The sequence below is a fragment of the Oncorhynchus tshawytscha genome, linkage group LG07 (assembly GCF_018296145.1).
Source record: "Oncorhynchus tshawytscha isolate Ot180627B linkage group LG07, Otsh_v2.0, whole genome shotgun sequence".
Taxonomy (NCBI): domain Eukaryota; kingdom Metazoa; phylum Chordata; class Actinopteri; order Salmoniformes; family Salmonidae; genus Oncorhynchus; species Oncorhynchus tshawytscha.
Window position 1 is genome coordinate 33,883,757 of NC_056435.1, and position 20,561 is coordinate 33,904,317.

The following is a 20,561-nucleotide window of genomic DNA, read 5'->3' on the forward strand; positions in this document are numbered from 1 at the left end:
ATGATTACTTCAAGTTTAGATAGCTGGCTAGACTAATTTACCAATCTGAAAATTGTTAGTTGAGATGGCTAATTGAGTGACTGTCAGTGACTGACATAAGAGAAGAATTGCTGATGCCAAACCAAATTTCAAACTTACACCTTGTGTATTCTACTATTCTCTCAACAGTAAGTTGAGACCCCGACTGAGGCTTTTTTTTTTTTTGGGGGGGGGGGGGCTCCTTAGCGGCCTGGGGTCCTAAGCGACTGCTTATGTCGCTTATTCCCGGAGCCGGCCCTGAACAATACCTCTCTTTGTTGTTTGTCCAAATGCCAGAGGTAAGGATAAGACAAGGGCACAGAGAATGATTTAACACCACATGGCCAGGCTCATGGGAAGGCAGTTGTGTGGGTGGAGATGGGAAAGGTGGATACCTAGTCAGTTGTACAACGGAATGCCTTCAACTGAATTGTGTCTTGAGCATTTAACCCAACCCTTCTGAATCAGAGAGGTGCGGGGGGCTGCCATAATCAACATCCACGTCTTCGGCACACAGGGAACAGTGGGTTAACTGCCTTGCTCAGGAGCAGAACAGCAGATATATTACCTTGTCGGCTCGGGGATTCAATCTAGCAACCATTTGGTTACTGGCCCACAACGCTCTAACCACTAGGCCACCTGTCACCCCTACATGGGTGTAGGTGTAGGGAGAGAGTAGGGTCTGATGGGGCAGTGGGTGTTTAGATGGGCAGGTGTAGGGAGTGGATGAGGAGCCGGAGAGTCGGGGGTGCCTGCATGCAGGCGGAGATGGATGATGGATGGTGTTGATACAGGAGCGGGCGCCCTGCTTTATCTGGGCAGCAGAAGGCAGGCCTGTCTGTGTGATGGGTGAGCTGTCAGCTCTTTGTTTATGGGGCACGGCCCATCTCACAGCCGTATGACTGCTCCTGGATCTCTTAAATATGGCGACATGCTACCTCTCTGCCTCTTTAATGGTCATTCATTTAGTATTTTTTTCTCTCTAAACCACACTTCTAATAAATGATATTTGATATGTGTTCTAACGGTAGTTCTCGAGTCGGTGGGACAGCACAAGCATCAGCACTTAACTCTTCTGATAATATGCAGGTGTGTAGGCCTTTTTTCTGTATTTAAATGGAATCAGGATCTTAAAGACATTTCAGTCCGTAGATGGAAGAAGAGCGAGAGATAGAGAGAGTGAAAAATGGAAAGGAGAGAGGAAGATGGAAAGGAGGGAGGAAGATGGAAAGGAGAGAGGAAGACGGAAAGAAGAGAGGAAGATGGAAAGGAGGGAGGAAGATGGAAAGGAGAGAGGAAGATGGAAAGAAGAGAGGAAGACGGAAAGAAGAGAGGAAGACGGAAAGAAGAGAGGAAGACGGAAAGAAGAGAGGAAGATGGAAAGGAGAGAGGAAGATGGAAAGGAGAGAGGAATTTGGGAGCACAACCCAACCGTATCCCAATGTGCTGTACACTTCTAATGAATGAGCCGTTCGTTTATCAGTCTCCAGCTTGTGATGCCTCTTTTGAATAATTTCTCTGCTGTTTCCTCTTCTCCTCTCAGTTCCTCCCGCTCTTATCCTCTAACCACCCTCCTCCCATCCCTCACTCTTTCCAAACACTCAGTTTTGCATTTGCTTTATTTCATCATGTTCTGGTTGTAGTGTGATGTTCTCAGTCTGTACTGTGGTATTCAGTCTGTACTGTGTGTGTAAAGCCACTAGCATGTCTGATCTAGCATGTCTGATCTTTATCCCTGGCCTGGGTCAGTGCAGTGAGTTTATGTGATCTATGGTCATGAATGTAGTCCTACAACAATGCTTATAATATACTTCAAATATATCTGAACTGTTTACACTGTACGTACAACAACTCTGTGACAATACCAGTAAAGATTTGTTTAAGCAACAGCAATACCTGTTCCAAACTATTCCATGGGCCTAAAGGACACTGTAATTGTGATCATTAACTTGGTTGGTTGATCCTTATACACTACATTGTACTATACCACAAATCAAATAAAGTAAGTTCTCTCATTGATGCAGGACAACAGAGGTTGCACAAATACAGGCATTTCCTCCTGACTCATCCAAAAACAGATCTAGCACCAGACTCCTCTCCCTTTGTTAGCGTGATTGATTTGGACCCCTGAAATGTGCCTGTCACATTGATCGATCTGCCCACCTGATTGGGGGTTTATCCCCGTGCCCGCTGCCACCGTGATGAATGGCGGGTAACGGGTGCTGACAGAGCTGCAGTTCTGGCTTCTTTAATTTACCCTGCGCACCGCGCTGACAGAGACTCATAACAAGGTGGCACGTCACTGTAACGGTCACGTTCAGTCACCCCATGTCGGAGGGCTGGGGGGTGAGGCAGGATGGAGAAAGAGGATGTTTCCTCTCCTCCCTATGTTATTGAGAGGTTGGATGTTATCTCTGTCCTTCTGGGCCTAGTGGGGGTGTGTTAAGGCGTCTGCTAGGTTCGGTTTGCTCCTAGCAGAACTCGGCTAGGCGAAGTGAACGTCTGTGCCTTGCATACTCCCCTAAAAGACCTTTGCTTGAATAGTACTGTTTGTCCCTCGAGACCGTAGCCGTGTCCTCATGAATCTGTAACAATAATTCATTTTTCTGTACTTTAACTCCCTTTTCTCCCCAATTGGCAGTTACAGTCTTGTCCCATCGCTGCAACTCCCCTACAGCTTCAGGAGAGGTGAAGGTCCTTTGAAACATGACCCTGACAAGCCGCACTGCTTCTTGACACACTGCCTGCCCATCGCTAGAGCGCGAAGGGACAAGGAAATCGCAGCCGGCCAAACCCTCCCCTAACGACCAATTGTATGGGTCTCCCGGTCGGTGGTGACACAGCCTGGGATGAAACCCGGATCTATAGCAACGCCTCGAGCACTGCGATGCAGTGCCTTAGACCACTGCGATGCAGTGCCTTAGACCACTGCGATGCAGTGCCTTAGACCACTGCGCCACTCGGGAGGCCCTACCTGAAACTCATTTTGACATTTTATTTTCTTCTAGGTCTTAGCAATTTTACATCTAAGATATTTGGTGCAGTATTTCTCAAGCGGAAAAAATGTGTATGAAAACAAGTTGTCTCTCCTGTTCCTCTACTCGCTCTGTCTCAGGGAAGACATGTCTTTGTGCCCGGGTGTGTGTGTGTTAGAGCTGAATAAATAGGGGTGTCTGGCATTTCTCTGGGAATGTTTGTGTGTGTTGGTGTATGTGGATTATATGCGAGTAGGAATGAATCCTTATATGTGCTGGTATGTGTAGGGGTGTGTGTGTGAGAGTGTATTTACGTGTGTGTGCATCGTGTGTGTGTGTGTTGTATGCACACTGCAGTATGTGTGACTTTGTGAGAGTCTGCATGTCCATGTATGGAGGTGTCATCTTCTAAGGTGTTATTGTCTAGAGTTTTTTGATCACACGAAGGGCATCGTTCCAGCCGCAGAGTCTCCATACCAGCTGCCCCCACCTCTACGCCCCCTCCCCTCAGTTCGCACCCTGTACGCCGCCTCTCTCTGTCATCTCAGCCTATCAATCAAAAATGTATTAAGTCCAGAGTCGGGGCCGATCAAAGGCAGAATTCCTAGGAGGAGGGCAGATAAGGCCTATCTCATTAATAAGTGCTTTACCATCGGAGAGGCACAGCTCACCACACCCTGCCTCCCTCCCTTTGATATCTAATTATTGGAGTGTCATACCGTACACAAAAACACACATGGACGGCTGCATGTCGTTGGCACGGGGGTACACTAACACATCACTGTGACATGCAGAACATCCAAATGTGCAGAGACTGGCACATACAAACAAATGAAAATGGAGGTTCTGGTAAAAGGAAGCATTTTACACCCCTCCTAAAAACGCTGTTGACTGGGGGGAGACGATATTGGAACAGTTTGGAAAATGTGCTGTCAATTGCATGGATTTTGAGTCTGCATACATACAATCTCTCATACCAAGCTTTAGATTCAAAGTGCTTACAGGCTGGACTGCAGAGCAGATGTTACTATTGTAAGGCAACTTGTGTTGAAATACTATAGATACTACTGGGCATACAGTGTACAAGACATTACAACATTAATGTGAGATATTGAGAGGAGGAACAACAGGAGGAGTTTAACAGTTAAGAGGGTTTAGCGAGTCGCTAGCAGTTCCAAAAGGGTTTCTTCGGCTGTCCCCATAGGAGAACCCTTTTTGGTTCCAGGTAGAACTCTTTTGGGTTCCATGTACAGTAGAACCCTCTGTGGAAAGGGTTCTGTATGGTACCCAAAAGGGTTCTACCTGGAACAAAAAGGGTTCTACCTGGAACAAAAAGAGTTCTACCTGGAACGAAAAACGGTTCTTCAAAGAGTTCTCCTATGGGGACAGCTGAAGAACCCTTATTGGTTCTAGAAAGCACCGTTTTTTTTCTAAGAGTGTAGAAAGTGATGGACAGAAGACAGAGAATAAATGAATTAGGGGGACCGACCTGGAGAGAGGAGAAATTTAAGAAAAGGAGAAATGGGAGGGAGAGAAAGAGTGATGCATTATTTTTCCTTCTCTGCTCAGTTTTCTGTAATAGTATCTCAGCCAGAAAAGGCTGAAAAGGCCACCAACCTTTTTCTCTCTCCCTCTTTCTCTCTCTCCCTCACACTCACCCACTGCGATTTCCATTAATCCCCCCTCCAGAGTCCATCAATTTGACTTTATTGTGAGTGAACCAACATACAGCAATCCCACCGGTACACACTGTAATAACGCATTCATGTAATTGATTGATATTCAGGAGGAACACACTAACCTTCTCCACAGAGCTGAAATAACATATTCACATGATGGTTCAACCTCTATTCCTTAATCGTTAAAAGCAGAGCCTTAAGACAAACACAAGCCAAGCAGGATTTAGAAGAACAAAACAGACTAAATAACACAATCCCACACAAAGACACCAAAGCCTGCTTCCCCAACTCATGTCCTCTTTAAAAGAGGCCTTCATCTCTCTGAGCTCCTGTCAGGAAGAGACTTCCTGTAAAAGGAGGAAAGGGGGAGCGTCAAAGACTCGGGTCACCATGTTTACAAAGACCACTTTTAATTCAATCTCTGCTTTTAATTCTCTTTTCATGTGCTTAAATGAAACGTAATAAAAACAAATGAATTAATCCTTAAATATTGTTCTACATTTTAAAGCGAAGGGATTGGTTAAAAGAAAGAACACATATACAAATAAATTATTTTAAGTAACTTTAGAACAGAGAATTACTTTCTGTGGACTTTACAAAACATGTATTTTATTTCATTACAGTTATTTATGCAAATCCACCAAACAAAACAAAAACATTATAACAAGCATCCAAGCTCAATATTGCAATGTGGTTCCAAAACCAATTACAAACACTCTACCTATCCCAAGAAGACACAGGGGCCCGAAATGATTGACACCCTTGATAAAGATGAGCAATAATATAATTGATTTTGTTTAACAAGTAATACTTTTTTTTCACAAAAAGGTAGGGGTTAAAATTATTGACACCCCTAAAGATTCTTAGAAATGAAGTAGTCAAAGATTTAGTATTTGGTCAGAAGGTCAAAGACATTCTAACCTACCCTGTTATTGGTAATAGTGAGAGGTTAGCATGTCTTGGGGGTATGACCTTTGGCCCTGTGTAACTTTCTCACTCATCATTATTCACAATTAATTCATGATTATTGTAGTCATTTCATGATAGGAATATAACCCCTACCTTTTTGAGAAAAAGAAACATTACAAAATCTCTTTATCGGAGCAATTGTATTTGCATAAAATAATAATTTCCCATTTTTTGGGCGCATACAATATAGCTCAATATTTGAATTATTTATTCTATACAATCATTATTGCTCATCTTTATCAAGGGAGTCAATAATTGTGGACCCCACTGTAGCGTGCTTCTGAACTTGTTAGTGAATTGAGACACTGCTACTTGTATGATGTACTGTACATCCTGTAATGAGTGACTGGCTTTAACAAATAACAACAGCATCTGCTGACAAATCTCCATGCACTTCAAACTCAGAAAATGGACACAGATACCCTCTACTTCTCTCTCTCTCTTTCCTTCTCTCTCTCTCTCTTCTCTCTCTCTCTCTCTCTCTCTCTCTCTCTCTCTCTCCTCTCTCTCTCTCTCTCCCCGGTCTCTCTCTCTCTCTCTCTCTCTCTCTCTCTCTCTCTCTCTCTCTCTCTCTCTCTCGGTCTCTCTCTCTCTCTCTCTCTCTCTCTCTCTCTCCCCGGTCTCTCTCTCCCCGGTCTCTCTCTCTCTCTCTCTCTCTCTCTCTCTCTCTCTCTCTCTCTCTCTCTCTCTCTCTCTCTCTCTCTCTCTCTCTCTCTCTCTCTCTCTCTCTCTCTCTCTCTCTCTCTCTCCCCCACCTTCTCTCTCTGACCTGTAGTTTGTTAGGGTGCCTGAGGGTTTGAATAACTGGCTGGTGCCAGGCTGCTCAGCCACAGGGGCTGTGGGAGACGAAGCAGAGGTCAGTGACGGAGGTGGGGGCAGGGGAAGGAGGGTGATGGAAGGATGGAAGGATGGATGGAGGGATGGCAAGACAGAGGGATAGAAAGCATTGGGCACAGCGGGTCAACCAGACCTCCACCTGACCTTGATCATGCCATCAGCATTTTCTCCACGAAAAAAAAACAAAGAGCAACATAATTAAAGAATGACAGAACTAACAGACATAACACCAAAATAAAAGGAATAGGCTAGATAGCATGGATAACAAACTAATTGCATATAAATCAAATGAATTGCCTTGATAGCATCAAATACAAAGTTATATTTTTGAGCCTCTGTGATGTAAAACAAAACAAGATATCACTTAGATAAACTGAAATCTCATACAGTGGCTTCAGAAAGTGTTCACACCCATTGCCATTTTCCACATTTTGTTGGTGTTACAGCCTGAATTTAAAATGAATTAAATTGAGCTGCCTACACACAATAACCCATAATGTCAAAGTGGAATTATGTTTTTAGACATTTTTACAAATGAATAAAAAATGTCTAGCTGAAATGTCTTGAGTCAATACGTGTTCAACCTTTTTGCTATGGAAAGCCTGAATAGGAGTAAACATTTACTTAACAAGTCACATAATAAGCTGCATGGATTCTGTGTGCAATAATAGCGTTTAACAATGGCGTACCTCATCTCTGTACCCCACACGTACAATTATCTGTAAGGGGCCTCAATCGAGCAGTGAATTCAAAACACAGACTTGCAAAGAAGGGCACCTATTGGTAGATGGGTAAAAAATGTTAAAGCACACATTGAATATCCCTTTGAACATGGGGAAGTTATTAATTGGGGCGGCTGGGTAGCCTAGTGGTTAGAGAGTTGGACTAGTAACCGGAAGGTTGCAAGTTCAAACCCCGAGCTGACAAGGTACAAATCTGTCGTTCTGCCCCTGAACAGGCAGTTAACCCACTGTTCCTAGGCCGTCATTGAAAATAAGACTTTGTTCTTAACTGACTTGCCTAGTTAAATAAAGGTCAAATAAAAAATAAAATTACATTTGAATGGTGTATCAATACACTCAGTCACTACAAAGATACAGCCGTCCTTCTTAATTCAGTTGCTGGAGAGGAAGGAAACTGCTCAAGGATTGCACTATGAGGCCAATGGTGAATTTAATTCAAACTGAGTTGAATGGCTGTGAAAGGACAACACTGAGTATGGATCAACAACATAGTTACTCCACAATTACTAACCTAAATGACAGAATGAAAAGAACGAAGCCTGTACAGAATAAAACTATTCCTAAACATGCATCCTGTTTGCAACAAGGCACTAAAGTCAAACTGCAAAAAATACGTGGCAAAGAAATTAACTTTATGTCCTGATTACAAAGCGTTATGTTTTGGACAAATCAAACAATACACTGAGTACCACTCTTCATATTTGTAACCATAGTTGTGGCTGCATCATGTTATGGGTATGCTTGTCATCGGCAAGGACTAGGGAGTTTTCTTTTTTATATAAAGAAACATAATAGAGCTAAGCACAGTCAAAACCCTAAAGGAAAACCTGGTTCAGTTCGCTTTCCAAGATACACTGGGAGACAAATTCACCTTTCAGCAGGACAATAACCTAAAACACATGGCCAAATATACAGAGTATACAAAACATTGACATAGACTAACCAGATAAAATCCAGGTGAAGGCTATGATCCCTTATTGATGTCACTTGTTAAATCCACTTCAATCAGTGTAGATGAAGGGGAGGAGACCGATTAAAGAAGGATTTTTAAGCCTTGAGACAATTGAGACATGGATTATGTATGTGTGCCATTCAGATGGTGAATGGACAAGACAAAATATTTAAGAGCCTTCGAATGGGGTATGGTAGTAGGTGCCAGACGCACCGGTTTGAGTGTCAAGAACTGCAACGCTGCTTGGTTTTTCACACTCAACAGTTTCCTGTGTTAATCAAGAATGGTCCACCACCAAAAAGACATCCAGCCAACTTGACACAACTGTGGGAAGCCTTAGAGTCAACATGGGCCAGCATCAGAGGAGGCTGATGGGAGGAGGTATAGGAGGATGGGCTCATTGGAATGGCTGGAATGGAATAAATGGAATGGTATCAAACACATGGAAACCACACGCATGACTCCATTCCATTTATTCCACTCGAGCCATTACAATGAGCCCGTCCTCCTATAGCTCCTCCCACCGGCCTCCACTGGCCAGCATCCCTGTGGAACGCTTTTGTCACCTTGAAGAGTCCATGCCCCGACGAATTGAGGCTGTTCAGAGGGCAAAAGGGGTGGGTGCAACTCAACATTAGAGTTAATATTAATGTTTTGAACACTCAGAGTAGATTTGCCATTTCCTCAGATCTTATGGGACAGTGCATCTGTATCACAGACCACAGAAATATGTACAGTTAAAAAAGGCTTCTAAAGTAATTTCCACTTTAAAATGTCAACCCCTATAAAAAAAAAAGTCCTCTGGCTGGAGGGGGGGAAACTCAATAGTAGGAAGGTGTTCCTAGTGTTTGGTATACTCAGTTGCTCACCAAGACGACGTTGAGTGTTCCTGAGTGGCCTAGTTACAGTTTTGACTTAAATCTGCTTGAAAATCTCTGGCAAGACTTGAAAGTGCCTGGGTAGCAACGATCAACAACCAACTTGATAGAGCTTGAAGAATTTTATAAAGATGAATGTGTAAAGATTGTACACTCCAGGTATGCAAAGATCTTAGAGACCTACCCAGAAAGACTCACAGGTGTAAATGCTGCCAAAGAAGAACAAGAACATGTATTGACTTAGGGGTGCGAAAACATATGTGAATGACATATTTCTGTATTTAATTTTCAATACATTTGCAAACATGTCTAAAAACAAGTTTTCACTTATGGGGTATTGTGTGTAGATGGGTGAGAGAGAAAAAATATTTAATCCATTTTGAGGCTGTAACACAAAATGTGAAATAAGTCAAATTGTATGAATACTTTCTGAGCCATGAGCCATGTTCACTGTCTAGTTGTGAGACCTTGCGCTTGTTTAAGCCAGTGTAGCTGTTGAGACCAAGCAGATGAAAGGGAAGTCCCCCCACTGGGATGAGCTCCTTATGGGGCTGAGAGGGCTGGAGGCTGCCTCCCTGGGTGGTTCTTCCTGGACCAAGGGTCTGGTTGTGATTTTATGTTGTGGACTGTAAGCCATGGCAGTCTCCTCTTTTTTTCCCAGGATGCCTTGGGTAATGTGGCCAGGGTGAGGAAGGGGTCATGGGGGCTCCAGTCGGCAGAATGTCCTGAGGGTGAATCCTGCTGCGGGATGGGGGTGGAGGGTGGAGGGGATCCCTCAAGACCTTAACCCCTCCCAAATCAAAACAAACAAACACAGCAGTCCTCTGATGTATTTTAGCCAGGCAAAACTCTATTCACGACACTCATCATCAGGGACACTAAAACATCCCAACCAAAAAGGGTCCAGACCATTTGGTCTTACAGTATTTTATTGTCATATAGTGGGGCAAAAAAAGTATTTAGTCAGCCACCAATTGTGCAAGTTCTCCCACTTAAAAAGATGAGAGGCCTGTCATTTTCATCATAGGTACACTTCAACTATGACAGACAAAACGAGAAAAAAAAATCCAGAAATCACATTGTAGGATTTTTAATGAATTTATTTGCAAATTATGGTGGAAAATAAGTATTTGGTCACCTACAAACAAGCAAGATTTCTTTAAAAGTTGAGATTTTCCGAACTGACTGACCTTCATGTCTTAAAGTAATGATGAATTGTCATTTCTCTTTGCTTATTTGAGCTGTTCTTGCCATAATATGGACTTAAAATAGGGCTATCTTCTGTATACCACCCCTACCTTGTCACAGCACAATAGATTGGCTCAAACGCATTAAGAAGGGAAGAAATTCCACAAATTAACTTTTAACAAGGCACACCTGTTAATTGAAATGTATTCCAGGTGACTACCTCATGAAGCTGGTTGAGAGAATACCAAGAGTGTGCAAAGCTGTCATCAAAGGAATGTGTGGCTGCTTTAAAGAATCTCAAATATAAAATACATTTTGAATTGTTTAAAATTGTTTGGTTACTACATGATTCCACATGTGTTATTTTATAGTTTTGATGTCTTCACAATTATTCTACAACGTAGAAAATAGTCAAAACAAAGAAATACCCTGTAATTAGTGGGTGTGTCCAAACTTTTGACTGGTATATATATGTATATATCTTTCATCACATTCCCAGTGGGTCAGAAGTTTACATACACTCAATTAATATTTGGTAGCATTGCCTTTAATTTGTTTAACTTGGCTCAAACGTAATAAGTTGGGTGAATTTTGGCCCATTCCTCCTGACAGAGCTGGTATAACTAAGTCAGGTTTGTAGGCCTCCTTGCTTGCACACGCTTTTTCAGTTCTGCCCACAAATGTTCTATAGGATTGAGGTTAAAGCTTTGTGATGGCAACTCCAATATCTTGACTTTGTTGTCCTCAAGCCATTTTGCCACAATTTTGGAAATATGCTTGGGGTCATTGTCCATTTGGAAGACCCATTTGCGACCAAGCTTTAACTTCCTGACTGATGTCTTGAGATGTTGCTTCAATATATCCACATAATTTTCCTGCCTCATGATGCCATCTATTTTGTGAAGTGCACCAGTCCCTCCTGCAGCAAATCACCCCCACAACATGATGCTGCCACCCCTGTGCTTCATCGTTGGGATAGTGTTCTTCGGCTTGCAAGCCTCCCCCTTTTTCCTCCAAACATAATGATGGACATTATGGCCAAACAGTTCTATTTTTGTTTCATCAGACCAGAGAACATTTCTCCAAAAAGTACGATCTATGTCCCCATGTGCAGTTGCAAACCATAGTCTGGCTTTTTTATGACGGTTTTGGAGCAGTGGCTTCTTCCTTGCTGAGCGGCCTTTCAGGTTATGTTGATATAGGACTCGTTTTTACTGTGGATATAAATACTTTTGTACCTGTTTCCTCCAACATCTTCACAAGATTGATTTGCACTTTTCGCACCAAAGTACGTTCATCTCTAGGAGACAGAACGCGTCTCCTTCCTGAGCGGTATGACGGCTGCGTGGTCCCATGGTGTTATACCTGCGTACTATTTTTTGTTCAGATGAATGTGGTACCTTCAGGCATTTGGAAATTGCCCTCAAGGATGAACCAGAATTGTGGGGATTTACAATTTTTTTTCTGAGGTCTTGGCTGATTTCGTTTGATTTTCCCATGATGTCAAGCAAAGAGGCACTGAGTTTGAAGGTAGGCCTTGAAATACATCCACAGGTACACCTCCAATTGACTCAAATGATGTCAATTAGCCTATCAGAAGCTTCTAAAGCCGTGACATCATTTTCTGGAATTTACCAAGCTGTTTAAAGGCACAGTCAGCTTCTGACCCACTGGAATTGTGATACAAGTGAATTCTAAGTGAAATGATCTGTCTGTAAACAATAACTTGTGTCATGCACAAAGTAGATGCCCTATCCGACTTCCCAAAACTATAGTTAGTTAACAAGAAATTTGTGGAGTGATTGAAAAACTAGTTTTAATGACTCCAACCTAAGTGCATGTAAACTTCCGAACTTCAACTGAATATATGACTGAGATAAACAAATAAATAAACAATGTGGCATGAACAGATACCTTCATAAGTCAGAAGAAGTGACCTGTTCTCTGCTGATAGCTCCAGTGGGTACATAGAAGCAGCTCACTGATTCTCTAGCCCCTAACACCACACACTCAAGTCGTCCGTCTGTCTGCCTACCCCCAACATCATGTATTTACCCACGTTGTCCGTCAACCTGCACTATCTTTTACATTCAATCTATTTTTTCATTTTGTTTGCTTGTTTTTTGCCTTATCACTCCATCTGGAATTCAACTACCTGATTCTGATAAACATGAGGCCTCACTCTCTCTCTCTCTTTCTCTGTCTCTGTCTGTTTGTCTCTCTCTCTCTGTCTCTCTGTCTGTCTCTCTCTCTCTCTCTCTCCTCTCTCTTGGTCTTTCTATCTCTGTCTATTTGTCTCTCTCTCTCTCTGTCTATTTGTCTCTCTCGCTCTGTCTGTTTGTCTCTCTCTCTGTCTCTCTCTCTCTGTCTCTCTCTCTGTCTGTTTGTCTCTCTCTCTCTGTGTCTGTTTGTCTCTCTCTCTCTCTCCCTGTCTATTTCTCTCTCTATCCTTCTCTCTCTCGGTCTGTCTATCTCTCTGTCTGTTTGTCTCTCTCTCTCTGTCTGTCTCTCTCTGTATCTCTCTCTCTGTCTGTTTGTCTCTCTCTCTCTGTCTGTTTGTTTGTTTGTCTCTCACTCTCTCTCTGTCTATTTGTCTCTCTCTCTTGGTCTGTCTGTCTCTCTCTGTCTGTTTGACTCTCTCTCTCTGTCTATTTGTCTCTCTCTCTGTCTGTTTGTCTTTCTCTCTTTCTCTCTCTCTCTCTCTCTCTCTCTCTGTCTCTCTCTCTGTCTGTCTCTCTCTCTCTGTCTCTCTCTCTCTGTCTCTCTCTCTCTGTCTGTTTGTCTCTCTCTCTCTGTCAATTCAATTCAATTCAATTCAATTCAATGGCTTTATTGGCATGGGAAACATGTGTTAACATTGCCAAAGCAAGTGAGGTAGATAATATATAAAGTGAAATAAACAATACAAATGAACAGTGGGTCTGTCTCTCTCCATGTCCGTCTGTCTGTCTGTCTCTCTCTCTCTCTCTCCATGTCTCTCTCTCTCTCCATGTCTCTCTCTCTCTCCATGTCTCTCTCTCTCTCCATGTCTCTCTCTCTCTCCATGTCTCTCTCTCTCTCTGTCTCTCTCTCTGTCTATTTGTCTATTTGTCTATTTGTCTCTCTGTCTGTCTCTCTCCACCCAACTGGGCACAGATGTCATTTCATGTCATCTAGTTTTGATTTACTTTTGGTTGAGCTGTCAACTAACGTGAATTCAATGTGAAATCAACAAAACATTTTACCATGTCATTGGATTTATGTTAAAAGTTCAGTAAAAAAAAAAATTGAATTCCCTGACATCGATGACTTTTTGTAAATCCAATCAGTTTTCCACATTGATTCAAAGTCATTACATTGCACATATATTATTTTTAAATGACGTGGAAACAACGTTGATTCAACCAGTTTCTTCCACAATGGGTCCTGTCATTACCTTCCCTTTTTTATTTTGATTTATTTCACCTTTATTTAACCAGGTAGGCTAGTTGAGAACAAGTTCTCATTTACAACTGTGACCTGGCCAAGATAAAGCAAAGCAGTGCGACACAAACAACAACACAGAGTTACACATGGAATAAACAAGCGTACAGTCAATAACACAATAGAAAAAAAGAAAGTCTATATACAGTGTGTGCAAATGGTGTGAGGAGGTAAGGCAATAAATAGGCCATAGTAGCAAAGTAATTACAATTTAGCAGATTAACACTGGAGTGATAGACGTGCAGATGATGATGTGCAAGTAGTGAAACTGGTGTGCAAAAGAGCAGAAAAGTAAATACAAACTAAATGGGGATGAGATAGGTCGATTGGGAGGGCAATATACAGATGGACTACAGCTGCAGCGATCGGTTAGCTGCTCAGATAGCTTATGGTTAAATGTAGTGAGGGAAATGTATCCAGATGAGATGGAATTGTGATTTAACACAGGCATGATAGTGAGGACACAAGACTTTCGTCATGAGGGGAAAAAAAGAACAAATAAGATAACAGAGAGGTGGAAATATGTACAGCATGTTATCAGAGATGCTAATTGTTTCCACATGAGGATAAGTTAGACTTGAGAATATCCTCCCTGATCCCTTGGCTTGTTCCCTGGCCTATTCATGACTCCAGAGTTAAGCCTCTCTCTGAGGTCAAAAGCAGGTTCAACTTTTCACCTCCTCAGCCTGAACGGAGACACTAAATACCCAGCCATCTCCACCACATAACATACAGTACATTACAATACCACACTAGTCTACACAGCACCACATACAGTACATTACAATACCACGCTAGTCTACACAGCTAAACATACAGTACAATACCACACTAGTCTACACAGCACCACATACAGTACACATACTAGTACACAGTACAATACCACACTAGTCTACACAGCACCACATACAGTACATTACAATACCACAGTCTAGTCTACACAGCATCACAACATACATTACAATACCACACTAGTCTACATCACATACAGCATCACATACAGTACATTACAATACCACACTAGTCTACACAGCATCACATACAGTACATTACAATACCACACAGTCTACAATACCACACTACCTCTTTCCCTACTGTCTTTAATCATCACATACAGCTCCTTTACATTATTTTTATTTCTACTTTTGCACATTCTTCTTTTGCAAATCTACATTCCAGCATTTACACTATAGTATTTACTTTGCCACCATGGCCTTTTTTGCCTTTACCTCACTTGTCTCACCTCATTTGCATCACATATAGAGAGTACATTACAATACCACACTAGTCGAACACTTTCATCACATACAATAGAACTTGTTCTCAACTTGCCTACCTGGTTAAATAAAGGTGAAATAAAAATAAAATACATACAGTACATTACAATACCACACTAGTCTAAACAGCACCACATACAGTACATTACAATACCACACTAGTCTACACAGCATCACATACAGTACATTACAATACCACACTAGTCTACACAGCATCACATACAGTACATTACAATACCACACTAGTCTACACAGCATCACATACAGTACATTACCACACTAGTCTAAAGAGCACCACATACAGTACATTACAATACCACACTAGTCTACACAGCATCACATACAGTACATTACTACCACACTAGTCTACACAGCATCACATACAGTACATTACAATACCACACTAGTCTACACAGCATCACATACAGTACATTACAATACCACACTAGTCTACACAGCATCACATACAGTACATTACAATACCACACTAGTCTACACAGCATCACATACAGTACATTACAATACCACACTAGTCTACACAGCATAACATACATTACAATACACAGCATCACATACAGTACATTCACACTAGTCTACACATCATCACATACAGTACATTACAATACCACACTAGTCTACACAACATCACATACAGTACATTACAATACCACACTAGTCTACACAGCATCACATACAGTACATTACAATACCACACTAGTCTACACAGCATACAGTACATTACAATACCACACTAGTCTACACAGCATCACATACAGTACATTACAATACCACACTAGTCTACACAGCATCACATACAGTACATTACAATACCACACTAGTCTACACAGCATCACATACAGTACATTACAATACCACACTAGTCTACACAGCATCACATACAGTACATTACCACACTAGTCTACACAGCATCACATACAGTACATTACAATACCACACTAGTCTACACAGCATCACATACAGTACATTACAATACCACACTAGTCTACACAGCATCACATACACAATACCACACTAGTCTACACAGCATCACATACAGTACATTACAATACCACACTAGTCTACACAGCATCACATACAGTACATTACAATACCACACTAGTCTACACAGCATCACATACAGTACATTACCACACTAGTCTACACAGCATCACATACAGTACAATACAATACCACACTAGTCTACACAGCATCACATACAGTACATTACAATACCACACTAGTCTACACAGCATCACATACATCACATACAGTCTACACAGCATCACATACAGTACATTACCACACTAGTCTCACACAGCATCACATACAGCATCACATACAGTACCACACTAGTCTAAAGCATCACATACAGTACATTACAATACCACACTAGTCTACACACATCACATACAGTACATACAATACCACACTAGTCTACACCATCACATACAGTACATTACTACCACACTAGCATCACATACAGTACATTACAATACCACACTAGTCTACACATCATCACATACAGTACATTACAATACCACACTAGTCTACACAGCATCACATACAGTACATTACAATACCACACTAGTCTACACAGCATCACATACAGTACATTACAATACCACACTAGTCTACACATACATACATTACATACCACACTAGTACATCACATACAGTACATTACAACCACACTAGTCTACACAGCATCACATACAGTACATACAATACCACACTAGTCTACACAGCATCACACAGTACATTACATACAGTACATCACATACAGTACATACCACACTAGTCTCACATACAGTACATTACAATACCACACATCACATCACATACAGTACATTACAACACTAGTCTACACAGCATCACATACAGTACATTACAATACCACACTAGTCTACACAGCATCACATACAGTACATTACAATACCACACTAGTCTACACAGCATCACATACAGTACATTACAATACCACACTAGTCTACACAGCATCACATACAGTACATTACAATACCACACTAGTCAACACAGCATCACATACAGTACATTACAATACCACACTAGTCTACACAGCATCACATACAGTACAATACAATACCACACTAGTCTACACAGCATCACATACAGTACATTACAATACCACACTAGTCTACACAGCATCACATACAGTACAATACAACTAGTCTAAAGAGCACCACATACAGTACAATACAATACCACACTAGTCAACACACATCACATACAGTACATTACAATACCACACTAGTCTACACAGCATCACATACAGCATCACATACAGTACACATTACAATACCACACTACACAGTCACACACAGCATCACATACAGTACATTACAATACCACACTAGTCTACACAGCATCACATACAGTACAATACAATACCACACTAGTCAACACAGCATCACATACAGTACATTACAATACCACACTAGTCTACACAGCATCACATACAGTACAATACAATACCACACTAGTCTACACCACATCACATACAGTACATTACAATACCACACTAGTCTACACAGCATCACATACAGTACATTACCACACTAGTCTACACATCATCACATACAGTACATTACAATACCACACTACTCTAAAGAGCACCACATACAGTACAATACCACACTAGTCTAAAGAGCACCACATACAGTACAATACCACACTAGTCTAAAGAGCACCACAATGCACTGCGCAGCTCTTTGATATGCTTTTCTGGTTAAATCATTACTGTCTCCCCTGACACCAAACAACACTGATCTACTCTGGATCATCTAACACTTGACAACACCAAACTACACTGCAATGTCACAATGCTTCAGCCCCATTGTGCTGGGGTCTGTGTGGAGACCAACTGAGGAGGCTGGAGTTTTTGTCTCCTGTAGGGTGATAAGCATTGGGCACCAGGCCCTTGTGGGGGTGTTGTCAGCACCAGTCAGGTGTGTCCAAACACTGCCACCGTCAGACAGACAGGCGGGAAGGCGACAGCAGCCATACGCGTGTCATGGCACACTACACACCAAGGGCCTGCATACCGCAGTTCCCACATGCGTATGCACAAAGAGTGCTCAGTCCCGGCATCACGCACCAGCGGCAACAGCAATGTGAAAAATTCTATCGAGGACAAAGGTCGCCATGGGGGAGGGAGGTGGGAGATGAGTCCTGAGAGGTGAGGAAGGGGGTGAGGCAGAGCCGGGAGGCGGGTGGGAGATGAGTCCTGAGAGGTGAGGAAGGGGGTGAGGCAGAGCCGGGAGGCGGGTGGGAGATGAGTCCTGAGAGGTGAGGAAGGGGGTGAGGCAGACAGTTAGGGCTCTAAGTTAATATTTTTTGTCCCAATCAGACTGCTTCAATGAGACAGTCAGGGCTCTAAATTAATATTTTTTTGTCCCAATCAGACTGCTTCAATGAGACAGTCAGGGCTCTAAGTTAATATTTTTTGTCCCAATCAGACTGCTTGTATGAGACAGTCAGGGCTCTAAGTTAATATGTTTTGTTGGTAGCACAACATAAAATCTAGGAGCACCGAAATATATATATTTTTATTTGCTTGAGATATAAACCAGTGTTTCCCAACTCCTCTGGTCCAGACAGTAACGCCCTCCAACGTTGATTTGTCATAGAGTCTGATTCAGCACTGATGTTTAAAAATCAAGTGTATTATTTGAAGTCTTGGAAAGTGAAATGTGTTTTTAAAGTGGGTTTGTTGTGTCCAGTGGTTGATTTTAGTAGTCCAAAACCCAAGTTGCCAATCATTGGCAGTGAGAGGCATTACAGTAATGGGATTACGACATAGAGGTAGATAGTGGACTCTTCTTTGTATCAGCCATTATAGCATCTGTGACAGCACAGACAGGGCAATTGAGGCTCCATTTTATTCTTCATGATTGGCTGATCTTTGCTGATGACCCGGTTGGACATGACTCAGCCAATAAAGTTGGAAGTCCCACCCAGTTGGTTACATTAAAATGGTGGAAGCCCTCAATGGTGCCATCCATGCTATAGCCTTTTGGCCACTAGAGGCCTCTATCATTATCTATGGATAAGGACTGATGAACTGACAGCCATTGATTAGAAACTACACTACAGTATTGTCACAGGTCTCTGCTGCTCTCCTGTGGTTAAAAAGGACACCTACACTCTGGCTATGGGCTGAGCTATCATAGCTTCAAGCCTTTGAAATGTATTTCAGGACTTAATTATCAAGACTCAAGAATGGAGTTGCTTCACTGCTCTTTGACAGACAGAAAGCCAGACATCTAGGACAAGGGACAGAGAAAGAGAGAGACATTCAGACAAATCACACCAAGACATGTGTGAAAGTTGAAGTTGCGAACATACACTGAGTATACCAAACATTAGGAACACCTTCCTAATATCGAGTTGCAACCCCACCCTTTTGCACTCAGAATAGCCTCAATTCGTCGGGGCATGAACTCTACAAAGTGTCGAAAGCATTCCACAGGGATGCTGGCCCATGTTGACTCCAATGCTTGCAACAGTTGTGTCAAGTTGGTTGGATTTCCTTTTGGTGGTGGACCATTCTTGATACACACAGGAAACTGTTGAGCGTGAAAAAACCCAGCAGCGTTGCAGTTCTTGACACAAACTGTTGCGCCTGGCACCTACCACCATACTCCGTTCAAAGGCATTTCAATCTTTTGTCTTGCCCATTCACCCTCTGAATGGCACATATACACAATCCATGTCTCAATTGTCTTAAGGCTTAAAATGCAATAAGGGATCATAGCCTTCACCTGGTCAGCCTATGTCATGGAAAGAGCATGTGTTCTTAATGTTTGTACACTCAGTGTATATCAAGTTTGGATTTGGCCCTCGGAGTACAGTGGGCTGGAGGCCTTCCACACAATCCCCAACACCTCCCACATCTGGTGTTAATGTCCCTCATCCAAGTGCATGCATACCCCCTAAGACCCCCTTAAGAAAATCCCTCTCAACTCCTGAACTTCCGACATGACTTTGGTCAGCGCTCCTGCCCAGGACCCATTAGGAAACACACCCCAGCCATGTAATCAAAGCCGGGAGACAAAGCACACTGTTACAGTAAAGTTAGTGCACATATGTACTGCACGCACGCACGCACACACACGTGCACACACGCACGCGCACGCACACACACGCACACACGCACGCACGCGCATGCACACACACACACATTTTACACTCCAAAAAGTGTGTTTCATCATTAAAAATCCTATTTTCCCTAACCCTAAACCTAGCCCCAACTCTTAACCTAACCCTAACCCCAACCCCAAAAACCCTAACCTCAAAACATTAGGCTTAAAATTTCATTTGAACAAATTCAGGACCTGAACAATTTTCTTTCTTTCAAGTTCTTGTTTTCCTACCATTTCAGGACCTTAGGAAAAGAAAACAAGTGCACACACACACACACACACACACACACACACACACACACACACACACACACACACACACACACACACACACACACACACACACACACACACACACACACCCACACACACACACACCCTCCACCCTTCAAGGGGCCTGTCACTATCCTTGTATCCCACT